Source organism: Crocuta crocuta, unplaced genomic scaffold (genome assembly GCF_008692635.1).
Source record: "Crocuta crocuta isolate KB4526 unplaced genomic scaffold, BGI_CrCroc_1.0 scaffold288, whole genome shotgun sequence".
Taxonomy (NCBI): Eukaryota; Metazoa; Chordata; class Mammalia; order Carnivora; family Hyaenidae; genus Crocuta; species Crocuta crocuta.
In genome coordinates, this window is record NW_027532607.1 from 6,439,682 (window position 1) to 6,456,117 (window position 16,436).

Sequence of the window (16,436 nt, forward strand, 5' to 3'; positions counted from 1 at the left end):
GCCCCAAGGAAGGCAACCCTGCCAACAGCTTGATTTTCATCCAGTGAGACTCACATCACACTTCTCACCTCTCAAACTGTAAGATGATAAATCTGTTTTGTTTTCCACCATGAAGTTCATGGTCATCCATTACAGCAGCAACAGAAAATTAATACAAGGAGCACCCAAGGAGTCTGAGAGCGTGAACACCGAGAACAAGATGAAGGCGAGGGCTTTAGGACACAAAGGGTTGTTTGTGGAACAAATGAGGGCATAGATTTATGTTAAAAAAATGTCCAAAAAGGAACAAAGGGATTCAGAAGCTATGGGGATGAGCTCTTGACCATAGAGCCATCAGAGCAGGCTGTGATGGCCTGGAGACCCCCACTGAAATGACACTACGACATCACCAATTAAGAATCAGTATCCCTGTAAGTCAGGGTATCTGAGAGGGTTAAATGCATCGTCCACGTGCCTACTCGCCCTTCTTTCTTTAGTAATGCATGTGCTAGAAAATATTGACGAATATAGAAAAATCAACATGATCTAATTGTCATGATTGTGGGTATTTACTTCTGACTGTTAAGACTGATTTCTTTCCCCCCACGACACATCCTGATGTAAATATCAGGGGGAAAAATTATTAGTCACCACAGTAGCACAAAACTTCTAACTAGCTTACGTTGCTCTGAATAGGAAGTTGTGTGATCTAGAAATAATAACGTGACTGTAAAAAGCCGGTCACTTCCTGCCAGAAAGAATCCCTCATATTCAGAAAATAAGCACATTGTATGACAAATTAGATCAAGACTCCTATAGATGTAGTATGATAAACAAGTTCAATGAAAATGTTGCCCTAAGTTTGCTTGAATATCTTCTCCAGCGAGCTAAAACAATGAGAAACTCAGACAATTGTGTGTCCCCCCCGCCCAATGCTTATAAATCCTCTGGCAGTAAAACTGAAAACAAACAAAAAAGAGTAATTCTAATAACTTGGGAAATAGCCCCTACTTGCAAAGAGGCAACAGAAAGTAACATTCCTTTCAATTCATCCAATACCTTTTAGATAATATATGCCATTTGTCCACACATACTTTAGTCATGGGATAAAAATGAAAAAAAAACAAAAAAAACCCAACCCCACTTAGTTCTCCAACTGGTTACTTAGCCACACAACAGAAAATACTTAGATGATTTGGGAAAATCAAAACAACAGATAATTTACTGCCTTGAATAGGTTCCATCCAAATGTTTGGCATTCCCTATTAGAAGTCGTAAGTTATAGTTTTATATGCAAAACAATCATAATTTTAGAGATTAACTTACTCTCAGGAAAGCTGGAGCAAGAATCTAGAAACGGTTCATCCACAGGTCTCTGCATGTCCTGGAGAAGAATTCACATTCCTTTTGGGTCACTACTACATCATGCTTTTAATTTTATGTTTATTGTGAATAGTTCCGTCTTAGAATGATTTCCGAAAAGGATTATGGTCTTAATTCAGCCAGCCTGCCAAAAACTCTCTGCTCACATCACATGGTGACTTCTCTGCAGTTTTCCATTTCTTTGTCTCCCGGCCAGCATCTCAGCAGGGAGTTTGTAGTTGCAGATGGCTGGCTGGACATATCAAAACATTAGGAACTATCAAACCAAAGAGAATCTAGTCTTTCTCAATTAGCTTTTTCATACAAAGCCCTAATGGGAGAGCTGGCCCCCAGCACAGTCTTTTTAAAGAAACATAAGTAAAGAGACAGTTCGGAGAAAAGCAGAGCAGAGAGAGGATGAAAAACAAAAGATTAAAAAAAAAATGATAGCTAGAAATATACAATCAGGTCAGAAAGTAACTCAGAACCTTCCGCTGAAATTTAGTTCTTAAGACTGAGATACAGAAATAGGCAATGAAGCGATGTAATTTTTTCAGGGGAAAACAATGAAGTCTGAATTTTTATCTGCATCCCAGCTGCATGCGAGCCATCGACAGCATCTTCCTGGAAGCGCAAAATAGGAAAACCCTTTGAGCCGCCTCGTGCAAGAGTGTCTGCCATTCCCATGACCTACCAGCTTGCTGTTTCTCTAAGTCCCAGCAGACAAACCCCTTTCTCTATAACCACTCTCTGGATTTTAGTATGTCCTGTTTTTCATATTTTTCTTTTTTTCTAATGTTTATTTATTTTTGAGAGAGGGAGGAGTTGGGGAGAGGCAGAGAGAGAAGGGGGACAGAGGATTTGTGCTGACAGCCAGGAGCCCAATGCGGGGCTCGACCTCACCAAACGTGAGATCATGACCTGAGCTGAAGTTGGACACTTAACTGACCGAGCCACCCAGGCGCCCCTCCATAGTTTTCAAGAAACCTTTTTAACAGGTAAGAGCTGCCATTCTATCTTTTTTGAGCATTTCATTTTGGTTTAAGACAAGGCAATTCCAAAACTCCTTGTAATGCACAGTTTGTTTTTGGCTAGAGAAGAAATGTGAAAAAGGACCACACTCTTTCTGCTTGCAGTCTGTAAGTCTGTTTGGTGCTTCTGCACTTCTGAATGCTTTCTGAATACACAACTGAAGGAGAAATAGTGTGCTGTGCACGCAGTTCTTAAACTGAATAGACTCATCTGTGCCCCATTTTCCACGATAATCACATCTTCCTCACCTATTTCCCATCCCTTGATGTTTATTCAGTCATGTGTACTCTTTTGCTAATTGTGAGTCCAAAGATTGTTCAGCAAGCAAAGTAGACAAAGTAGACAAATGAGTCCGATCTGGACTCATTAGTACATGGAATGTATGAGACTATGGAAGTTAAGAAAAAAACAAATTTGCTGGGTGCTTCTGCAAGCCTGCTGCCTTCTGTAGAAAATACAAAATCATCACTTTTAATAACATCGACCAGCATTTTTTAAACAGAATATAATTTAGGAAATGCATTTCTTTCTTTTTTGAGTTTATTTATTTCTTTTGAGAGAGAGAGAGAAAACATGCACAAGCAGGGGAGGGGCAGAGAGAGAGAGAGGGAGAGAGAATCCCAAGCAGACCTTGCACCATCAGCACAGAGCCCAGTACAGGGTTCAAACTCACCAGCCTCGAGATCATGACCTTAACTGAGACCAAGAGTTGAACATTTCACTGACTAAGCCACCCAGGCGTCCCTAAGAAATGTTTTTCAATAACTTTTTCCCTAGAAAATAGTTGTTGGTTTCTGGACTCTATTTTCTTTTCTTTTCCTTTCCTTTATTTTCACTTCCTTCCTTCCTTCCTTCCTTCCTTCCTTCCTTCCTTCCTTCCTTCCTTCCTTCCTTCCTTCCCTTCCTTCCCTTCCTTCCCTTCCTTCCTTTCAACTGAAGTATAGTTGTCACACAATGTTGCGTTAGTTTCCAGTGTACAACATAGTGATTCAGTAAGTCTGTGTGTTATGCTGTGCTCATCACAATGTAGCTGCCATCTGTTCATACAACGCTATTATAATACCATTGGCTTTATTCCCTATGCTGTGCCTTTCATCCCTGTGACTTATTCATTCCATAACTGGGAGCCTAGACCTCCGACTCCCCTTCAGACACTATTCTTTTCCTTCAGAATATTGGTTTCTCGCTTCAACATAGCCACGCTGTTATCTCTGTACCTCTGTAACAGAGCAACAGCACCCTCATTAATCTTCTTTTCAACATGTTCTTGATTCATCACATGTATTTACTCTTCTAAAGAAGCTTTAGAATCAGCTTGCCAATTAAAAAAAAAATCATGCCCTTGGAATTTTGAAGATGAAATGACACTGAATTTATGCAAAAGGTAATTACTAAGCAGCCACACATGGCACTTAAAATGTACAGGGCACACTTACATATTAACACACTTAATCCACATAATAGTCTTACAGGTAGGCACTATTATAATCACCCCTTTTTTTACAGATGAGAAAAATGAAGCCCAGAGAGTTTAAATAATGTACCCCAAAGCACACAGCAGGTGAGTAGCAGATCCTGGGTAGAACTCGGACCGTCTCCAGTCTGTGGCTTAAGTAACAAATGCTCTGGTATCTCATTTGTATGTGTCTCTCTTCATTCAATGATTCTCACTTAGGTGCACATATTTTACAACTCATCTTGCTTTTTGCTTCATATATTTTGCAACAACAGTCTCCAGTGCTAGAAACTTTATAGATTTCATGCGGTGTAAAGCATTCTTCTTGAATTTTTCCCTGGCTGATTATAGCACCATGGACTTGGTTACAGCCCTCAATACTTGTGCAAAAGCAGGCGGAAAAACCTGACTTGCAAACAAAGAAGAGTGGAGCCACCCAGCAGAGAGAGAGAGAGAGAGAGAGAGAGAAGCTGGGGACATCTGCTTGATTCCCAGAGACTTTGCTGTTCTGTTTTTCCTCGGACCCAGCCACCTCGCTGTATTTGGGTTTTGGCAAATACTCTCCAAAAATTTCTTTTTTTTGTTTTTTAAATATTAGAAACAACTCTACTTGGTTCTGTTTTGTGCTCTCTCTTTTGCATTGAAACATCCTTTGTATGATATGTTCTTGCCCTTGATTATTATTTCCATTTGCATTTCTCAGATATATTTTTACCTAATTCTATTATCAGTCTACAGGATGTCTCTTGAAGTAGTATAATTTTGTTTTTCTTTTCACTGGTCTGTGAATCTTCTACTTCCTGTGAGAGACAGAAGTTCCTGGGATAGCCACATCATTTGATCCAGTCATCTCATTATACCATCTCCAAATTAAGCTTTCCTGTGGTTTTTCTTTTTTCTTCATTTCCACACTGATCATGTTTGTTCTCTGTTCCTTTTCTTAGGTTCCACTTATCCTTTTCTCCTCTCATATGGAAAGTCCTGGGTAGGAACTTTCTAGTCTTTTATTCTACTAGTGATCACCCTTAAATGCTGACAAACATACTTGAACCTGCCTTGCTCTGGCAAGGTAAAAAATCAGCCTAAGTCTCTAAATACCTTCCCCCTATGACCTGCTATTTCTGTGACTAGATTCCATCCCATGTGGATAAGTCTGCCAGCATATCTGACCTTGAAACCTGAGTTCTGGGGCACTTGGGTGGCCCAATCGGTTGAGCATCCGACTTTTGCTTGGGTCATGATCTCACGGTTCGTGGGTTCGAGCCCCGCGTTGGGCTCTGTGTTGACAGCTCAGAGCCTGGAGCCTGCTTCGGATTCTGTGTCTCACTCTCTCTGTGGCCCTCCCTGCTCATGCTCATGCTCTTTCTCTGTTAAGAATAAATAAAAAAACATTTAAAAAAACAAACAAACCTGAGTTCTACTTACCAGCTATGCAATGCTGAGTAAGAGACTCACCCAGGAAGCCTCAGTTTCCTCACCTGTAAGATACAGAGGTCACACTCCTATGCAAAAGAGTCTTTTAGGATTTGGGGGCGCCTGGGTGGCTTAGTCGGTTAAGCGTCCGACTTTCGCTTAGGTCATGATCTCGCGGTTCGTGGGTTCGAGCCCCGCGTCGGGCTCTGTGCTGACTGCCAGCTCAGAGCCTGGAGCCTGTTTCAGTCTGTGACTCCCTCTCTCTCTGACCCTCCCCTGCTCACGCTGTCTCTCTCTCTCTCTCTCCTAGAAATAAATAAAACATTAAAAAAAGAAAAAGAGTCTTTTAGGATTTGAAACTTTAGAATTTGGGGGTAGAGTAGGGATTAAAGGAAACAACACATGTATTTTGCACAGTACCTAGCACTGAGTGAACACTCATTAAAATGCTAGCTATTATACCCTCCACAGCCTTGGCAAAATTGGAATTTATGGGTATTTTTTATTCAAGTATAATTAACATACAGTGTTTTATTAGTTTCAGGTGTACAATATGGTGATGTGATGATTCTATATATTAATCAGTGCTCATCAAGGTAAATGCACTCTTAATCCTCTTTGTCTATTTCACACAGCTTACCCTGGAAATTATAGTTACTTTTAAAAATTACTAATCTGATTGATAAAATAATAATACCCCCTTAATGACTTACCATACATTTCTTAGGTTACTTGTGATGTCAAGCATATTTTAATATAATCTCTGGACATTTGTAAATTGACTAATAAATCTATTCATTTTTTTCTGCCTATATTTCTGTTGCTCTGTCATTCTGGATTTTTTTTGTTTATGCTTTTGTTTTTTACTATGACTAAAAATATCTTAAATCATTTATCTAAAAAATAATATGTTATGAGGGGAAGTTCAGATGACAGAGTAGTAAGGGGACCCTGGGCTTGTCTCGTCCCTCAAACTCAGCTAGATCAACATCAAACCATTTTAAACATCTAGGAAATCAATCTGAGGCTTAACAGAACAATCTGTGTAATTTGAGGGAGAGAATGCGACAGGTACATGGTGTGCAGAGGTGAACTAGAGGAGAGAAGAGCATGGTGCCACAGAGGGGAGAGAGTCGTTTTTATAGAGGGGAGAAATACAGAGGGGAGAGAGAGCAGCTTATCCAGTTTGCAAAAGAAAACACTCCCCCTGAAAGCAGGTGGAGAGAAAGAGTGAAAGCATGCAAGGGACAGCATAAGAAAACTGTTCCCTGAAGCCATGCATGGGGGAAAAGGAGATGGTTGCAATACCACCAGTTTCCTATAAAGAGTGGAGCACAGGGTCTGGAGTTTCAGAAGTCAGCACCTGGTGGTGCTCCAGCGAGGAAGCAGGGCAGAGACCCAGGAGTGGGGCAGTGTGGTGTGATGATCCCCTGGGTCACATGGGGGAGAAGCACTTCCCCTGCTTGGCAGAGGTGATATGGCCTTTCTGTGAGCAAAAGACCCAGAAGGTACCAACCATCGAGCCACCATACCACATAGGGACAAAGACTCCAACTGAGGGCAGCAAACTCTGGCTCTGGCTTTGTGTTGGGATTTACCATAAACTTTGAGCTGCTGTCACTGCATGGTGATATGACCATTTCCTGGTAGAAGCTGGCACACTGTGATGAGACCCTCCCAGAAAATCACTGTGGGTCTGAGCTGCAGGGGTCTCTGAAGTGTGGGGTTTTGAAACACAGCCATGCCTGTGATAAAACTCTGGAGGGAGATGCTGCCTGGTAGGCAGACAGCTCAGACAGAAGGAATAAGGCAGGGAGCTGACAGAAACAGGGGACATAGAAGGGGTGACTTCGTGCTCTGGAGAGTGGAGTGAAGTCATTTTCACCATTTGCCCACCAACACTGATCAAACCCGGTGAGTTAAACACGACCACCAAGTGGAGAATGGAGCCATTACACCAAGACCCACAACCCTGTGCGAGGCACATCTCCACTAGGGCAAGCCCACCTGAGAATTAGAGCAGCAGGCCCCTTCCCCAGAGGACTAACAAATCCCTCTCCATGCACTTATCTGCTGACCATAGAGTGCTGCAAAGTTTCAGCTCTAGGAGAAACTGGATCTAGCTTCATTTGGGTTTTTTTGTTTGTTCATTTGTTTGTTTTTGTTGTTGCTTTTGTTTTTATTGCTGTTGTTTTTCTTTTCTTTTGTTTCTTGGACACAGAAAGGGCAAAATTTTTAAAACTTTTATTTTATCATATTATTTATTATTTTTTCCACTCTTTTTTCTTCTCTCTCTCTCTCTTTGTTATCAAGCTTCTGTTAACAAGCAGACCGAAACACACCTAGGATCTAGCTTCCTTTATTTGATTTTTTAAAATTTTTCAATTTTTATTTCATTCTATGATTATTATTATTATTTTAATTATTGTTGTTGTTTTCTTCCTCTAAAATGGTAAGTTGGAGGAATTCACCTCAAAAGAAAGAAAAAGTAACGGCCAGGGATTTAATTAATGCAGATATAAGTAAAATATCTGAAGTAGAATTTAAAACAATGATTATAAGGGTAGGAGCTGGGCTTGAAAAGGCATAGAAGACATCAGAGAATCCCTTTCTGCAGAGATAAAATAACTAATTCTAGTCAGGCCAAAATTAAAAATGCTATAACCGAAATGGAAACCCAAATGGAGGCCATAAACACAAAGATGGATGAGGCAGAGGAGCGAATCAGCAATATAGAAGATAAAATTATGGAAAATAATGAAACTGAAAAGAAGAGGGAAACAAAGGTCAGGGATCATGAAGGCAGACTTAGGGACTTAGGCAGACTTATGTTTATTAAAACATAATAACATTCATATCATAGGAATCTCAGAAGATGAAGACAGAGAAAAAAGGGCCAGAGGTTTATGTGAACAAATTATAGCTGAAAATTTCCCTGATCTGGGGAAAGACACAGACATCAAAATCCAAGAAGCACAGAGAACCATTATAAATTCAATAAAAGCTAGTCATTGCCAAGACATATCAGTCAAATTCACAAAATACACAAACAAGGAAAGAATCCTGAGGGCAGCAAGGGAAAAAAGTCCTTAACCTACAAGGAATGACATATAAGGTTTGCAGCAAATCTGTCCACAGAAACCTGGGAGGCCAGAAACCTGGGAGGCCAGAAAGGAGTGGAAAGATATATTCAACATGCTGAATGGGAAAAATATGTAACCAAGAATACTCTATGCAGCAAGGCTGTCATTCAAAATAGAAGGAGAGATAAAGTTTCCCAGAGAAACAAAACCTAAAGGGGTTTGTGACCACTGAATGAGCTCTACAAGAAATTTTAAGGGGAGGGGGGTCCTCTTCGAGTGGAGAAAGCAAAAAAAGACCAAAAGTAACAAAGACTAAAAAGGACCAGAGAGCATCACCAGAAACACCATCTCTACAAGTAACACAATGGCAGTAAATTCATATCTGTCAATAATTACTCTGAATACAAATGGACGAAATGCTCCAGTCAAAAGACATAGGGTATCAGAATGGATATAAAAACAAGACTTATCTATATGCTGCCTACAAGAGACTCATTTTAGACATAAAGATACTTGCAGATTGAAAGTAAGGGGATGGAGAACCATCTATCATGCCAATGTACCTCAAAAAAAAGCTGCAGTAGCCATATTTATATCAGACAAACCAGATTTTATTTTATTTATTTATTTTTTAATGTTTATTTATTTTTGAGAGAGAGAAAGATAGAGCTTGAGCAGGGGAGGGGCAGAGAGAGAGAGAGGGAGACACTGAATCCGAGGCAGGCTCAGGCTCTGAGCTGTCCACACAGAGCCCCTACACGGGGCTCAAACCCACAAACCATTGGATCAGGACCTGAGCCAAAGTTGGATGCTCAACAGACTGAGCCACCCAGAGTAGATTTCTTTAAAAGATGGTATTTAGAAGGGAAAGTAAAACTGGAAATGCTGATAATCCAGGAGAAATTCAGTAACAGATGGAGCATTGCCTTTTCTTAGTGGGAGGTGGACAAGAAGGGCATGGGTCTGAACCAGATGAGAGAAGAGACTTGAACAGGAGAAGGGAGAGTTTCTTTGTCACAAGAAAAAAGGGAGGTGAAAGAGAGGGCTAAGCAAAATTTTAAATAAGAAGCATAAAGATTTCACCTCTAAGAGTTAAGATTTCTTTCTTTCCTGTCAAGTGGGAAGCAAGTTCTAAGAACAGACCAACAGATGTGCTTGGCAACTGAGGATGGTGTTAAGAGTTTTGACATCACTGTCAGAAGAATGGAAGAAGTTTTCCTTAGGCATGTTAGCAACTCTCAAGGCATGCCGAGAGCCCTGCAGAGGTTGGTAGGACTCTTTAAAACAGAAGGAAAATCTGTGAAGCTTGCCTCTGAACTGATGGCCCAAAAGAGCCTATTTTCCAGAAGTTGTTTATTGATGATTTAAATCATTGGTGGATCAATAAAGGTATCAATGGCTACTGAAACTGATTAAGTCATGAATGACTTGAAGATACTTAAAATGAGCAAGAAAGGAAAAACATAGTTACTGGACAAAATGAGTTACTCAAACTCAGGACACGGAGCTATTTTTGTGTCAGCTCATAGCTCGGAAACAAAAATAGCAATACAAAATGTGTTGAATTTTGTAAGAGTTTTGCTATTTTGTTCTTTTTACAAAAGGTGATTTGCCTAATGTACAATTAAATATGACTTCATATTTTTACTTGTATTCACCAATTTTGAATGTGTAAAGCCATTGGGTCTACACAGGTTTCTCTCCTTTATTTATTTTTTAATTTTTTTACTTTATATAAGCCTGTTCAGCCTGGGGTTTGTTGAACATAATCATCAGTTATCGGCACATCACCAGTTATAAGTACATCGAAGCTATCGATAGATTTATAGAAGCTGCACACAGCTCACTGGGTTTGAAAGAACTGAGCAATACTGCCATTGATTTCCTCCTTGATTTTGTTGACAGTGGGGGAATATCCCAGGGAAGTCTGTGAAAAGGGAGTTTGTTAGTAATGGTGGATGCCAATCTCAGTGCAGAATGCCTGAATGGAGCCTGGGGAATTTGGCTCCTCCAGTATAGATTAGAAAATCCAAGCTTCAATCCACAACATTTTTGGCTACTAATTGGCTACTAATTTTTGGCTATATATAGATATATATATTTAGACATTTGATTAACTCCCCATATCCACAAATTATTTACTCTTATATAAGAAGCACAGATGCTCAGCCGTTTTGTAAAAAATAGTGAAAACTTCAAACAAAAATCTATTCTGTTACCTAAAAATATTTACAATGTACAGTTGTTACTCTTCTAAACCCACCCCCCAACTACTCTTCCAAGTTTCCTAGTTTGCTTAGTGTAACACTTAAAAAGCTGGAGAAAATGTTGGACCAATTACCTTTTAATTGATCCAAAAAAGCACATGGTATAATTTTAAGACAATCACAAGATTTCTACCAATTGCTGGGTGATGCTGATGTGTTTGTTCTCTCAAGGAAGACTTAAAATGCATGAATAAAATATAACAAAAATAGATATCAAATTCAAACAAAAATAAATAGCCAGATGCCAGAAATGAAACAGGAAAACAGAGGTAAAATAAGATTGCTATTTTAAGCCAGTTAAATTTCAGGTGGTTTAGCAAAGGCTGACTGATAAGCCAGCTAAAATAGAATTCATGTGTAAGAATAAAACAGTCATATCCTTAAACAAAATCTGAGATTGTGTTTTTTATTTTAATATTTAAATATTTTAATTTTTTAATGTTTATTCATTTTTGAAAGAGAGAGAGAAAGATAGAGTGTGAGTTGGGGAGGGGCAGAGAGAAAGGGAGACACAGAATCCAAAGCAGGTTCCAGCCGTTGAGCTGTCAGCACAGAGCCTCATGTGGAGCATGAACTTGTGAACCACAAGACCATGACCTGAGCTGAAGTCAGATGCTTAACCGACTGAGCCACCCAGGTGCCCCTGAGATTGCTCTTTTATAGACATCTCGGAAAGAACTAATAGACACCCCTCAAGAAGAAAAAGATTGAACACAGAAGGAAGTAGTTGGATGTTGAAAACTAGTAATTATACTGATAAACTAAACAAATATGATTGTGCAAAGTAATGGTGACAAAGATTAATTTGTGTTTGGGGTAGGAGGGAGATGTTAGTCACAATAGGGACTAAAATGTCACAGCAATAATATGGAAGAAGAGAGAGGGATGATCAGAACTCAGTTCCCTTGAAATCTTATCACTTAGGATGAGGTCTGAAATCCTGACTAACTTTAAAAACCCATTATCCAATATGGTAGCCCCTAGCCTGAGGTGGGTATTCAAATTTAAATTTTAAGATTTAAACCATTAAGATTTAAAATTAAGTTTCTTTACCTCTGACAGGTAAAACACTTTGGAAGTCATCTGGCTTCTAACAATAAGAAAAAGCCAAACAAACTGAAAATCAGTGATGTTTCCTAGACCCACTGGAGATTGATGCTTCAGAGCAAACCACAGCCTTGAGGTCTGGATCAAAGGAGAAACCTATCACTTTTTATAATTCAGATATATCATACTTTTATTTAGGTCCCCACTCACATATGGCTTTCTTTCAAGGACCTAGCAATATTCCTAGATGGGGGATATGCATCCCCCCAAACCCAAATAAAGCACCAAACACTGGGCTTCCTGTTCAGTCCTAAGGGTGGGGAGAAATCGTCACTTGCAGAACATTCTCTGTGGCTCCTGCCCAGGGCATTCCTAAGAATGTTATCACTAGGGCAGGTTCTTGGACCTTTGCTGGATTTATTAATCAGTCTTGGTTGGGTCTGTGAGTCATCATTGCATTCAAATCAGTCCCAAGACTTCTCTTCAGTTTCCCATACTATCATATCACCAATATGGTGTATTATTACCCTGGAGACCTGTATCAGGTCTGAATCTCTTCTGACCAAATTATGACAGTGAGCTGCTGAGTTCCGATGACCCGTGACAGCACAGCAAATGTGAACTGGGATCCTTCCCATGTGAAAACGAACTATGGTTGGCTCTTCTCCAAGACTGAGATAGAGAAGAAAGTATTTGGAAAAAAAAAAAATCACTGGGTACCTGTTGTATTTTGTGGATGGTTGAAGCCATGTCTGGAAGTGCTGATGTAGTGGTCCACTGTTCATCTCCATGAGCTATAAAGACTTTTCCACAGGCCACACAGGGCTATTATACAGAGAATTCATTGATACCAGAACTCCAGCTTCTAACATGTCATTAATTAAAGAGGTAATCTTTTTGCCCACCAGGTATTCTGCATTGTTTTAAATTAACGACTTGAGGGGCGCCTGGGTGGCTTAGTCGGTTAAGCGTCCGACTTTCACTTAGGTCATGATCTCGCGGTTCATGGGTTTGAGCCCCGCGTCGGGCTCTGTGCTGACTGCCAGCTCAGAGCCTGGAGCCTGTTTCAGTCTGTGACTCCCTCTCTCTCTGACCCTCCCCTGCTCACGCTCTCTCTCTCTCTCTCTCTTAGAAATAAATAAAACATTAAAAAAAAGAGAAATAAATTTAAATTAACGACTTGAGTGGGCTCAAGAAATTCTACTGGTTCCCATTTAGTGTGTCCAGTTAAGACTGGCCTGAGGGGGGATGGTCATGCCTTCTGTTTCCAACATTAGGTAGGGGAAGTAATTGCTAGTTGGACCTAATATCCACCCCAGTAGTACATTCAAGTAAAGGGGAACTAGCCACCTCACATAAAGTTTGTTCAAAAATCCCAATTTTCATATAAACTTTCACCTTAATCCCATCAACATTTTAATTTCTATATCTTCTTGATTTAAATTAAGCTGCTATTAAGACATTACCAATATATTTCAACTTTTTAATGTTTTGTTTATTTATGAGAGAGAGAGAGAGAGAGAGAGAGACAGTGTGAGCAGGGGAGGGTGAGAGAGGGAGATACAGAATCTGAAACAGGCTCCAGGCTCTGAGCTGGCAGTCAGCACAGAGCCCGACGCGGGGCTCGAACCCACGAACCATGAGATCCCGACCTGAGCTAAAGACGCTTAACTGACTGAGCCACCCAAGCGCCCCTACCAATAGATTTCAAATCACAGTACATTGACTCCTGTGCCAAGGAGTCCAAGAAAATGTTTCTTCTCCTCCTCTTCCCCTCCCTGGCCATTTTATCCATACATGTGTGTGCATGTGGCCTTGGGTCCCCACCAGACTTGGCCAGAAGACTCTGGCCTCTCCAATATTTACTTTGATTAATCTGCTTACCCAATATCCCAGGCAATTCTGGATGGTGTTTCTCTTTGCTGTCTGGCTTTTAAAATTCTTCCAAAGTGGGATAAATGGAGAGAACTTGTCTGGGGGCCTTCTTATATTGGGGGACCCATGGGGAGTCTCACCGGTCGATGCAAGCTTCAATAATGCTGCATGTACTTCTTTGTTTCAACACTGTCCATGTCCACCACATTCATCCCTCTGAATTTTCAGTAACCATCTAAAGACGTCCACACTGCTGGGTGGGGTCCCTTGATTTTCCTTTCTGTCTCTCCCATTTTCTTTTTAATTACTTTGGTGACCTTGGTATCAGGAAGATCCAAATGGGGAAGCTGAGAGAGCAAAAATGGATAAAGCTTCTCAGACTATTCGGTTTTGCAAGAGTAATGTCACATAGGATGTCTATGGAACAGGGGTCTCCTTAATCACAGCATTTACCATAACCTGATAACGGGCATATTCAGTGGGTGAATCCCACTTGATTTGCCCATAAAGCATATCAGTTGCTTCATCTGAAGTGATTCACTTGGCAGGTATAGGGGGAATTGGGCAGTCCTCCTTCTCAGGTAAGCACACCTTATGGTGGCTTTTATCCAGTCTCCTAGGAGTCGATTCTTCAGGAATAACCGTCTGTGTGTCCGAATCACATATAACCCTCTGTGGTTGTTCAGTAGTGGACTGCAGATCCTGCATCAAACCAAACAAGCTCTTCCCCTCTGCAGCATTCAAAACCAAAGACATAGCCCCCAAATTAGTTACCCTCACAGTCTGTCTTTGTAAAGATTCCTCAGGAAGATGATAATTTGATCCACAACATGAGACATCTCCTTCACAGGATATCCCCTGGTTTTATTTGTTTTTTTTTGTTTCGCCCTCCACCACACTGACTACCTTTTTGGTGATCAGAAGGCTTAAGAGGCAGTTTCCTGGCATAATTTTTCCCTCTGTGGGCAGCGTTGAGGCTAGTGGTCAAAGCTCACACTGATCCAGATTTGAACTTGCTCCAGCATCAAGGTCCAACTCAGAACTCTCTCTCATTTTAGCTATGACAGATAATGATAAACCAAGAGATTGCATATTTAGCATGCTTGTTATTTTCCACTTCCTTACGTATCCAACGTCCAAAGAGCCAGTTCCTTAGGAGTTGGGTCTACTCTCATCTCTAATTCCACTGAAGAAGAACAGTTACAGTTTTATGCCATGAGTGACTAGGTAGCCATTCAGGGATCAGGGCCCCTCATCCCTGCCCTTGTTTCTTTCTCTTTCCAAATCATGCGTTTCCATGAGCCAGAACTGTTCTAGCAAATTCCACTTTACTGACACCAAATGTCTAGGAACAACAAGGTTTTTTTTTTTCCTTTGTGTTTTCCTTTGCTTTCATACTTCACTTCTGGCCACCAAACGTGTGGGGTTCCCCCCCTCCCATATTGACCAATTCTCCAATACCAGCTGGGTGTCCTATGATTTGATTTCATCCTGATGCTGTCTGTCTGTAGTGTCAGATCCCACACGTTAACAGCCCTGTCTCACAAGACTTCCCCAAGTCCCTGTTGCCTTCTCTGATTCTGGCCTTCCAGCTCCAAATGGAGTTTCCATGACTCCATCCTTGGGTTTGACAATTTGCTAGGACAGTTCACAGACCTCAAGGGAACACTTACTTATATTTACTGGTTGATTATATAATAAACAGTATGATGAAGGATTCAGATGAATAACCAGATGAAGAGATACATGGGGTAACTTCTGGAAGGGTTCCAAGCTCAGAAGCATCAGTCACCCAGGAACTAGGAGACACCCACCACCTTCCCAGCACATTGATGTGTTCACAAGCTTGGAAGCTCCCTGAATCCTATACTTTTGGGGTTTTTATCAAGACTTCATCAGAAAGGGGTGATTGACTATTAATTCAATTTCTAACCCTTCTCTCACCTCTGGAGAATAGGGGTAGGGCTGAAACTACCAAGCTTCTAACCATGTCTTGGTCTTTCTGATGACCAGTGCTGATCTTAGAGCCCACCAGAGTCATCTCATTAGAACAAAAGATACTTCTATCATCCAAGAAATTCAGGGTCTTCGGAGCTCTGTGTCGGGAACTGGGGTCCAAGACCAAATATTAGAAGAAACTGGGAGCAGAGACATTCTTTATATATATATTCATACATAGATGAATATATATCATTATATTATATATAGATATATTATATATAATATATATGAATATATATTATTATATTATATATAAAATATAATATATAAATAATAATAAAAATTATTATTATTGCAAGTGAATATAGAGAATTGTAGCCAAGATCAGCTTACCTGAAACAGAAGCCAGTAGAGCCAAGAACTGCTAGGAACAGACACCTTAAATGGTAATTGGATGAATTGTTGGAGCCTGAGTGAAGATGAGGTGAGAACAGGACATTCCTGGGGTCAATAGTGTTAGAGGGGCCAGAAGCAAGTACATGTAACAGGTGGAGGGCAAAGGCTCTAAGCCTGGAAGAATACATCTACTGCTTGAGATCGGGAATGAACATGAGAGCAAGAGGGAAGAGATCCTCTGACCTCTCTCCTCTTCCACCTTTGCATCTATTGTTGCTCTTTCCTGTCAGATTGGTTAGACCCAGGTGGAAGCCAACCATGAAAGTGGGGACTTGGTGAAGCAGTCCACGGTGGTCAGCCTCCCCTGGAAAGGGTATAGTAGGAAAATAAAGAGCAAAACCAACACAAGACCTGTCTACAATAGAGTTAGAGATGATACAACTATTTTTCCTTTTTAAAAAATCTTTTGTTTTACTCTGATCTCCTTCTCTTTTCATATCCTTGTATCTGCTTTTGAACATATTTCTAATAGAAACCCATGTTTTCAAAAACAAGTATATTATGATGGTTTTAGCAAATCATGTC